The 9,376-nt window shown below is 44.4% G+C and overlaps 1 non-coding gene across 1 annotated transcript; it reads left to right on the plus strand.

Annotated features, from left to right (window-relative positions):
* The first annotated feature begins 6,065 nt into the window (after positions 1 to 6,065).
* On the plus strand, positions 6,066 to 6,145 carry TRNAH-AUG. The gene has a single exon. It is a non-coding gene; the product is annotated as a tRNA-His (tRNA).
* The last annotated feature ends 3,231 nt before the right edge of the window (positions 6,146 to 9,376 follow it).

Raw genomic sequence — 9,376 nt, forward strand, 5'->3', positions numbered from 1 at the left:
GATGACCGACACGTTCGAAGCTGGGTCATGGATGCCTGTCCCTGTAAGTCTGTGCCACTTTGGGTTTACGACTAGTCATGTCAGCCCGGGCTCCTTATCATATGGATGCTAGCGACACTATCATATACGTGAGCCAAAAGGCGCAAACGGTCCCGGGCAAAGGTAAGGCGACACCCGTGGGGATACCGTGCGTGAGGCCGCAAAGTGATATGAGGTGTTACCGGCTAGATCGATGTGACATTGAGTCGGGGTCCTGACAAGTTGTAAACATAAACTTTCTGCCGCCCTTTACTCTGTTTTATTTGTTTATAATAGAAACCGGTGTAGAGTTAGATACGTGTAGTGCTTGAAGATTTGTCCTCTTAATTACATATGGTGCCCAACATTTGGTAATGTTATAAACCTAGGTATATGGTCTTTGTAGCTTTTATCCTTCAGTGAGTGTTGGTGCATTGGCTGTAAGATAAAATAGTTCATTTTCATTTGTTCGAATAATAATGAGCATATGAAATGGAATATCTTGAGTCCGGGCATCATTAGTAGGGGTTACTTACGGTATGAAATGATTATACCAAATTTCGTTGACAGGTTTATATGGCCTCAACTACTGCTGCTATAGTAATCAGTTTTGTGCTGTGTGTTTTGTTACTTTGCCATTTGACTTACATTTGACACACTTTTCTTTGGAATAATTTCAAGAAACTTCATGTTTACTCTGGTTTTATAGTGGACGTTAATCTCATTTCTAGGCACTGTAAGATTTAAGAATTTTGGACATTTAATTCATTTTTATATTTGTTGCAATTATATTATTTCTACTATCTATTCATCTCTGTTAAAAAAAATCTAAGATTCTTGTAAATATGCAGGTAAGATTGGGAAGCTGGCTACTTGATGCTGCCCATCACAGTTAGCCATGACATGATGGTTGCCATCAGGAGGGCTGATAGCAAGAACCTAAATATCGACCTCGATAGTTTGTATGTTTTGCTGATGTAAAATGAACTGTACTAGTTCCTAATTGTGATGTGTGATTTTTTATTCAATATATATTTTAAGTTATCATTTTGTAGAGGATTTTGTAAACTGCTACATTGTAAATATATACAGATGGCTGCATATTGGTTGAACCGTGTAATGTTATACACTTTGCAAATACTTGTTATTGGGCCACGCATTATGCTAAAAATGTATCAAATAAAAATTAGACCGAAAGAAATAGGTTAATGTGCTAGACCATGATGAATTCTGTGACGGAATGTAGTGTCCACGTAGGCGGCCATGTCATTTGAATTGGACACTCAAAAATCCTACGTGGCGCTAATCAATGACGGTTTGTTCCGTCACAATGGATTGGGCCTTGGCGGGCCTCGGGCAGATCCATGACGGACAAGTATCGTCATGTAAGGCACGAGATCAAACTATGACGCGATATACATGACGGATTGCAAGTCCATCGTGGATGGGTACCCTTGACAGTTTTCCATTGATTTGTGACGGATCAGGTCCGTCATGTATTAACAGATTTCTTGTAGTGTAGCCTCTCCGATGATGTGTGAGTAGTTTACCTCAGACCTTCGGGTCCATAGTTATTAGCTAGATGGCTTCTTCTCTCTTTTTGGATCTCAATACAATGTTCTCCCCCTCTCTTGTGGAGATCTATTCGATGTAATCATCTTTTGCGGTGTGTTTGTTGAGACCGATAAATTGTGGGTTTATGATCAAGTTTATCTATGAACAATATTTGAATCTTCTCTGGATTCTTTTATGTATGATTGGTTATCTTTGCAAGTCTCTTCGAATTATCAGTTTAGTTTGGCCTACTAGATTGATCTTTCTTGCAATGGGAGAAGTTCTTAGCTTTGGGTTCAATCTTGCGGTGTCCTTTCCCAGTGACAGTAGGGGCAGCAAGGCACGTATTGTATTGTTGCCATCGAGGATAACAAGATGGGGTTTATATCATATTGCATGAGTTTATCCCTCTACATCATGTCATCTTACTTAAAGCGTTACTCTATTGTTTTGAACTTAATACTCTAGATGCATGCTGGATAGCGGTTGATGTGTGGAGTAATAGTAGTAGATGCAGGCAGGAGTCGGTCTACTTGTCTCGGGCGTGATGCCTATATACATGATCATACCTAGATATTCTCATAACTATGCTCAATTCTGTCAATTGCTCAACAGTAATTTGTTTACCCACCCTAATACTTATGCTCTCGAGAGAAGCCACTAGTGAAACGTAAGGCCCCCGGGTCTATTTTCTATCATATTAATCTTCCGTCAACAAGCTATTTCTTGCACCGTTTTTATTTCGCTTTATTTACTTTTCATCTTTATCATAAAAATACCAAAAATATTATCTTATCATATCTATCAGATCTCACTTTCGTAAGCGACCGTGAAGGGATTGACAACCCCTTTATTGCGTTGGTTGCGAGGATTTTATTTGTTTGTGTAGGTGCGAGGGACTCGTGCGTGGCCTCCTACTGGATTGATACCTTGGTTCTCAAAAACTGAGGGAAATACTTACACTACTTTGCTGCATCACCCTTTCCTCTTCAAGGAAAGACCAACGCAGTGCTCAATAGGTAGCAAGAAGGATTTCTGGTGCGAGGGACTCGTGCGTGGCCTCATGCAACAATTATAACATAGGGTGACACAGAACTAGCTCCAGTTCATCAATGTAATGTAGGCATGTATTCCGAATATAGTCATACGTTCTTATGAAAAAGAACTTGCATGACATCTTTTGGCCTACCCTCCCGTGGCGGCGGGGTCCTATTGCAAACTAAGGGATATTGAGGCCTCCTTTTAATAGAGTACCGGAACAAAGCATGAACTCCTCAAACTACGGTCATCACCGGGAGTGGTCCCGATTATTGACACTTCGGGGTTATCGGATCATAACACATAGTAGGTGACTATTGACTTGCAAGATAGGATCAAGAACTCACATATATTCATGAAAACATAATAGGTTCAGATCTGAAATCATGGCACTCGAGCCCTAGTGACAAGCATTAAGCATAGCAAAGTCATAGCAACATCAATCTCGGAACATAATGGATACTAGGGATCAAACCCTAACAAAACTAACTCGATTACATGATAAATCTCATCCAACTCATCACTGTCCAGCAAGCCTACGATGGAATTACTCACGCACGACGGTGAGCATCATGAAATTGGTGATGGAGGAAGGTTGATGAAGTCGATGGCGACGGATTCCCCTCTCCAGAGCCCCGAACAGACTCCAGATCAGCCCTCCCGAGAGAGATTAGGGCTTGGCGGCGGCTTCGTATCGTAAAACATGATGAATACTTCTCCCTAATTTTTTTCTCCACGAACGTGAATATATAGAGTTGGAGTTGAGGTCGGTGGAGCCTTAGGGGGTCCACGAGATAGGGGGCGCGCCCCCCACCCTCGTGGACAGGGTGTGGGCCCCCTGGTTTTGATTCTTTCGCCAGTATTTTTGATAAATTCCAAAAATATTCTCCGTGAAGTTTCAGGTCATTCCGAGAACTTTTATTTCTGCACAAAAATAACACCATGGCAATTCTGCTGAAAACAGCGTCAGTCCGGGTTAGTTCCATTCAAATCATGCAAGTTAGAGTCCAAAACAAGATCAAAAGTGTTTAGAAAAGTAGATACGATGGAGACATATCAATATATAGGACAATGGTATTCGGACAAGGAAGAGTTTTGGAGTGCGCCTAATAGTCATCGGGTCACCGGAAGGGGTTCAGGTTCCGAATACCCCCGGTGAGTGTATGGGCCTAATGGGCCAAAAGGGGGGCAGACCAGCCCCTGGTGCACCCCTTCCTTGGACAACCGGCCTTAGGGGGGAGGAAAGGGGAGGGGTGGCCCCTCCTTCCTTTCACTCCTCAAGTGAGAAAGGAAAGGAGGGGGTGGGGCGCCACCCTCCCCTGCCTTCCTCCTGCACTCATACATGGCAGGGGGTGCAGCTTGGGGCAGGACCCCAAGTGGGATTCGGCCCCACTTGGGGCACCTCCAGGTTGTCTCCTCCCTCCCCCACCTATATATCAACCACAATATTGTCTTAGCCGTGTGCGGCGCCCCCGTCCACCATTTACTCCCTCGGTCATATTTTCGTAGTGCTTAGGCAAAGCCCTACGGAGATCACATCACCATCACTGTCACCACGCCGTCGTGCTGCCGGAACTCATTTACTACCTCGCCGTCTTGCTGGATCAAGAAGGCGGAGGATGTCACCGAGTTGAACGTGTGCAGAACGCAGAGGTGTCGTACGTTCGGTACTTGATCGGTTGGAGCACGAAGAAGTTTGGCTACATCAACCGCATTGTTAAACGCTTCCGCTTACGGTCTACGAGGGTACGTAGACACACTCTCCCCTCTCGTTGCTATGCATCTCCATGGATAGATCTTGTGTGTCCGTAGAATTTTTTTGTTTTCCATGCAACGTTCCCCAACAACTCCGACTCCGTAAGTACCTATTCACCAAGAAAAAAATCAGATAGAATGATTCATCGCGTTTTACGATACGGCGCTGAGCTTCCCCTTCCCCTTCCCATTGAAAAACCCCATGGTGGCTAGGGTTTGGGCTTGCTAGCGTTTCTAGTGGTCGGTGAGGGAGCACCGCGTGGCAAGATGTGGACAGGTGTTGGAAGTGGATGAGACCGGCCCCGCCGCACGCTTCCATTAAAAAGGACGAGCACGCGGACCTTCCACCCACTATCAGGCGGACCCCGAGGTAGGTGCTGACATGTAATAAGACGCGTGCGGTGGTTGAGCGGCGGACTAGTGGGCCTGCGACGGACACGGAGTGGACGCGGGGCGCTGTTTTTTCGTGTCCGCGAGAACGCATCTGGCTCAAATTTAGGCATGAAAATGAGTCGGCGCGGGCACGAAGCAGACATGATTTAAGTTTGGGTCTATGTGTTGGACCACCGTTTTTGTCTGCAGCGATCCAAAAGGATGGGCAAACGAAATTGATCGTCCGGTTGGAGCTACTCTTACTCCATTCCGACCCCAGATTTGGATCCAAGCACTGGGCGCGGGAGGAGCGAGATCACACCGACGAGGTCAGAGCGTCGTGAGGAACGGCAGCAGAGGTCGCCCTCTCACTCAATAGAAATCCACGTCAGGACACATCAGGCAAGATGTACCAGGAGCTAGCATCTAGGAGAACTAGATGATACCCCGCACGTTGTTGCGGGAATATTTTACAACATATTTCAATGTGATTCGTTGTATGAATAATGAATAAGTGAAGTAATAATATAAAAAGCTAAAACTGAAAATACATATAATTTATTATGTTGATTACTATATAATTGTAATTTTTTATTAAATCTAAATAGCATAGTAGAATGAAAATTCTCTTGGATGTTTGCATGTTGAGATGAGTCTTTTTTCATGCATGTTTAATGATGAAGTGCCATGCTTGCATGTTAGGAGACATATGATAGTGGAGGTGGCCCTTTTCTCATGCATGCTATGGGATGATGTGGCATACTTGCATGTTGAGAAAAATAGTTAGTGGGGGCTAGCTATTTAGATATAATTTATTATGTTGATTACTATATAATTGTAATTTTTTTATTAAATCTAAATAGCATAGTAGAATGAAAATTCTCTTGGATATTTGCATGTTGAGATGAGTCTTTTTTTCATGCATGTTCAATGATGAAGTGCCATGCTTGCATGTTAGGAGACATATGATAGTGGAAGTGGGCCTTTTCTCATGCATACTATGGGATGGTGTGGCATGCTTGCATGTTGAGAAAAATAGTTAGTGGGGCTAGCTATTTAGATATAGAAGATGCACCAGGCAGGAGGATGAGAATGATGAAATCGACGTCAGCGCATCTTTCAGGTGTTAACCGCAGAATATAAGTACTTCAAATCATAACCACCAAAACAGCCCAAGTCAGATGACTCACTTATCAATTTACTTTGAGACATTACCCTACCCTGTAGTTGCTCTCATCGTTTGGAAAGCTGTGTGGTGCACTAAAATGATAAACAGAGTACAAATCATGCTGAGAATATAAAACAGAATGTGCAACATTATAAACCAGGACAGTTTGGCCGAGTGGTCTAAGGCGCCAGATTTAGGCTATGGTCCGAAAGGGCGTGGGTTCAAACCCCACAGCTGTCATACTTTTTTATTTTATTCAAACCCCACAGCTGTCATACTTTTTTATTTTATTTTTAGCTGCCCCCACCCCCACCCCCCTCTTTTCTCTTTTGTTATGGAGGCAAGGAGCAGTATTCCCCCCCACCCCCCCTCTTTTCTCTTTTGTTATGGAGGCAAGGAGCAGTATTTTGGTAAACTGCACTAAGTCATGCTTACATCGGCTCATGGAAATTCTTCAAGACATCCTTCATTTCTTATTTTGTGAGTACTAATTAATTAAGAAAAAAGCTAAACTACCCTTTGTGAATTTTTAGTAATTGTTAGTACTAATTAATAGGTGCCATTTTTCCAAACCTTTTATTTTAACGTCCTTTCATTTTTCCTGTTTTTGTAGATCCATGAAGCAGCCTCTCAGCCTCTCAAAAAATAATGTTCTTATGTTTTCATCTATATCTATACCTACAAATAAAGAGAGGTACGAGTTTCTCATAAAAAATAAAGATATGTACGTATCTCCAAATTTTTGGACCGTTCATGTCTAGAATTATTTTCTCCCGCACTATCTGAGGTAGTACTCTCCTGTTCTTTCACTCCCTCTATCTCTGATTGCCACCGTCATTTACCCCACCTTTCGCGGTCCACCGCCGCATGGACCCGATCAAGATGTTTGAAGTTCCGCCGAAGGCGAAGGATCCAAAGGTGGTGGCTGCCCGCAAGATCAACTCAGTGAAACACAACGCGCACCGCCACAGACAGAGGAGCATGGAGCTAGCAACTACGACGACCCATCAGGTGTCACTGCCCGATGCACTCTCCAGCCTGGCCGGAGTAGCTGCAAATGTTGTACTACTACGTCGTCAAGCAGTAGTCTCCGACCACCTCTGCCCCACACGTGCCATGGCGTGTGGACCTCAACACGCCCATCTAGAGTTATGGAGTCGTCGTAACTATGGTCGGGAAATCACCGGAGGTTGCTTGCCAGGAGACACCAAAACGACGATTTCACAATCTGGGGGCATGGGGAAGAAGGCGAAGGTTGGACAAGGAGATCCAACCCCGGCCATGTTGACGTCGCAACACCGGGTGGCCGCGGCCCGCGGTGCAGCATGGCTAGTCGACGTCGCCAGCATCGGTGGCCTCCCCGACGCAGCCCGGTGCGTCATAGAGTGAGTGAGCAGAAGATAGAGGGGCGGCTAGCACTAGTAGAAAAGGGGGCAAAGGTCCAGCCCGGGTCAGCCCATTAGTTCCGGTTCAGTCACGAACCGAGACTAATGTGAGCATTGGTCCCGGTTCGTGCGGTTAAGGCATTAGTCCCGGTTCACCTGAGCCCTTTAGTCCCGCTTTGTGTCTCAAACCGGGACTAAAGATTAGACCTTTAGTCCTGGTTTTAGACACAAACCGGGACTAAAGGGTGCAATGCCCTTTAGTCCCGGTTTGTGTCTCAAGCCGGTACTAAAGGTCCCATTTTCAAACTCTACCCCCCCTATCGCCTTTTTTGTTTCGAAAAAATAAAAGAAAATGATAAAAACTTCAAAAAACAAAATCCTTCGGGAGGTAGTTATATTACTACATCTACTAGTTAGGAAAATTTAAAAACTTAAATTTGGACATGTTTTGCAAAAAATGTAGGGAAAATGTAAAACGGCTATAACTTTTGCATACGATGTCGAAAAAAAACGTATAATATATCAAAATGTTCAGAACGAAAATCCGCTTTTGATTTTGACAGCCTATGGCCTGTTTGCAAATTTTTAGAATCCTCAAATTCTAAAAGGAAAAAAAGTTATGCTCAAATTTCAGGTTTTTTTTGAATTTTTGTTAAATCTGGTCAAACTATGGTCAAACTACTTATTCAAGAAGTATTAGTGTTACTAAATAATTATTCAAGAATATTAATGTTACTAAATAATTATTTTGGTTTTTTTTGAATTTTGGTCAACTATGGTCAAACTGTGGTCAAACAATGGTCAAACTACTTATTCAAGAAATATTAGTGTTACTAAATAATTATTTCAGCTTTTTGAATTTTGGTCAAATCTGGTCAAACTATGGTCAAACTGTGGTCAGACTAGGGTCAAACTACTTATTCAAGAAATATTAGTGTTACTAAATAATTATTGATTTTTAGAACATTAGTTTCAAACTCAAACAGTGAAATGTGTGACTTCATGCTCAAGCTAAATTCCTGAGGATTAATAGGATTGACATCTTACTATTGTCAGGAAAACAACAAGTGCAGACTTGGAAACGAGGGAGAATAGAACCCGAAAGTTAAGCGAGCTCAGTCTGGAGTAGTGAGAGGATGGGTGACCGTTCGGAAAGTTAGATGATTTGGAATGATGAGGGGTGATTGGAGATTAAAGGTTAAATTGAGCAGTGATGAGGGGTGATTAGAGATTAGAGATTAAAATAATTCAGAAATTTAAAATTCTAATTTTTTTTAAAAAAAATATAAAATTTTCTTTAATACCGGTTGGTGTTATTAATCGGGACTAAAGGTGAACCTCCAGGCAGCGGCCACGTGAAGGGCCTTTAGTCCCGGTTTCAGTAAGAACCGAGACTAAAGGAGGAGGCTTTAGTACCGACCCTTTAATCCCGGTTCCAGAACCGGGATAAAGGCCCTTTTTTTTACTAGTGTTGCGGGAGCTAGATGGGACGAGGGCAGAAGATGTTGCTGCGTGCGGCACTGAGAGCCGAGGTACCGCGCGCGTCGGAGGAGCGGGCGAGGAAGACGCAGCGGTGGCGAGTGTGGATAAGGAGGCGGAGGCGGTTGCGGCCCACATGGAGAAGCGTGTGCCGGGTGGGAGCGGCCGATCACGCGCGCTCGATCCGGCTCGTTTTCGAGTAGATGAGTTTGACGCGTCATCGCGTCCGGATCGTGTCTCGCAGCTGGCAATGCAGCATCATATATACGTGAGGGAGTACGTCCCATGGGCACAGAAAAAAGGACCTCTCGTGTGAGGAAGTACAGTCCATAGATACAAAGGAAACCGAACGTGCCCAGCGGTGCTGCAAGGGCTTCCTTCAACGAGCGGACTGGCGATGCGGCTCGCCGGCGGTGGATGTTGGCTGCTGCAAGCCGGACGGCGAGTGCGGCGAGAGGGAATCCGCCTCGCGCGAGCGGCTGTTCGTGCGTGCCAGCGGCGAGCGCTGCGAGGATGCTGCGTTCGCGCCGCGGGCGGTGCTGCCACGGAGAGGGGAGACAAACATGATCCGTCAGACGATTACATTGATATTTGTACGGCCCAAGCC

The sequence above is a fragment of the Triticum dicoccoides genome, chromosome 3A, assembly GCF_002162155.2.
Source record: "Triticum dicoccoides isolate Atlit2015 ecotype Zavitan chromosome 3A, WEW_v2.0, whole genome shotgun sequence".
Taxonomy (NCBI): domain Eukaryota; kingdom Viridiplantae; phylum Streptophyta; class Magnoliopsida; order Poales; family Poaceae; genus Triticum; species Triticum dicoccoides.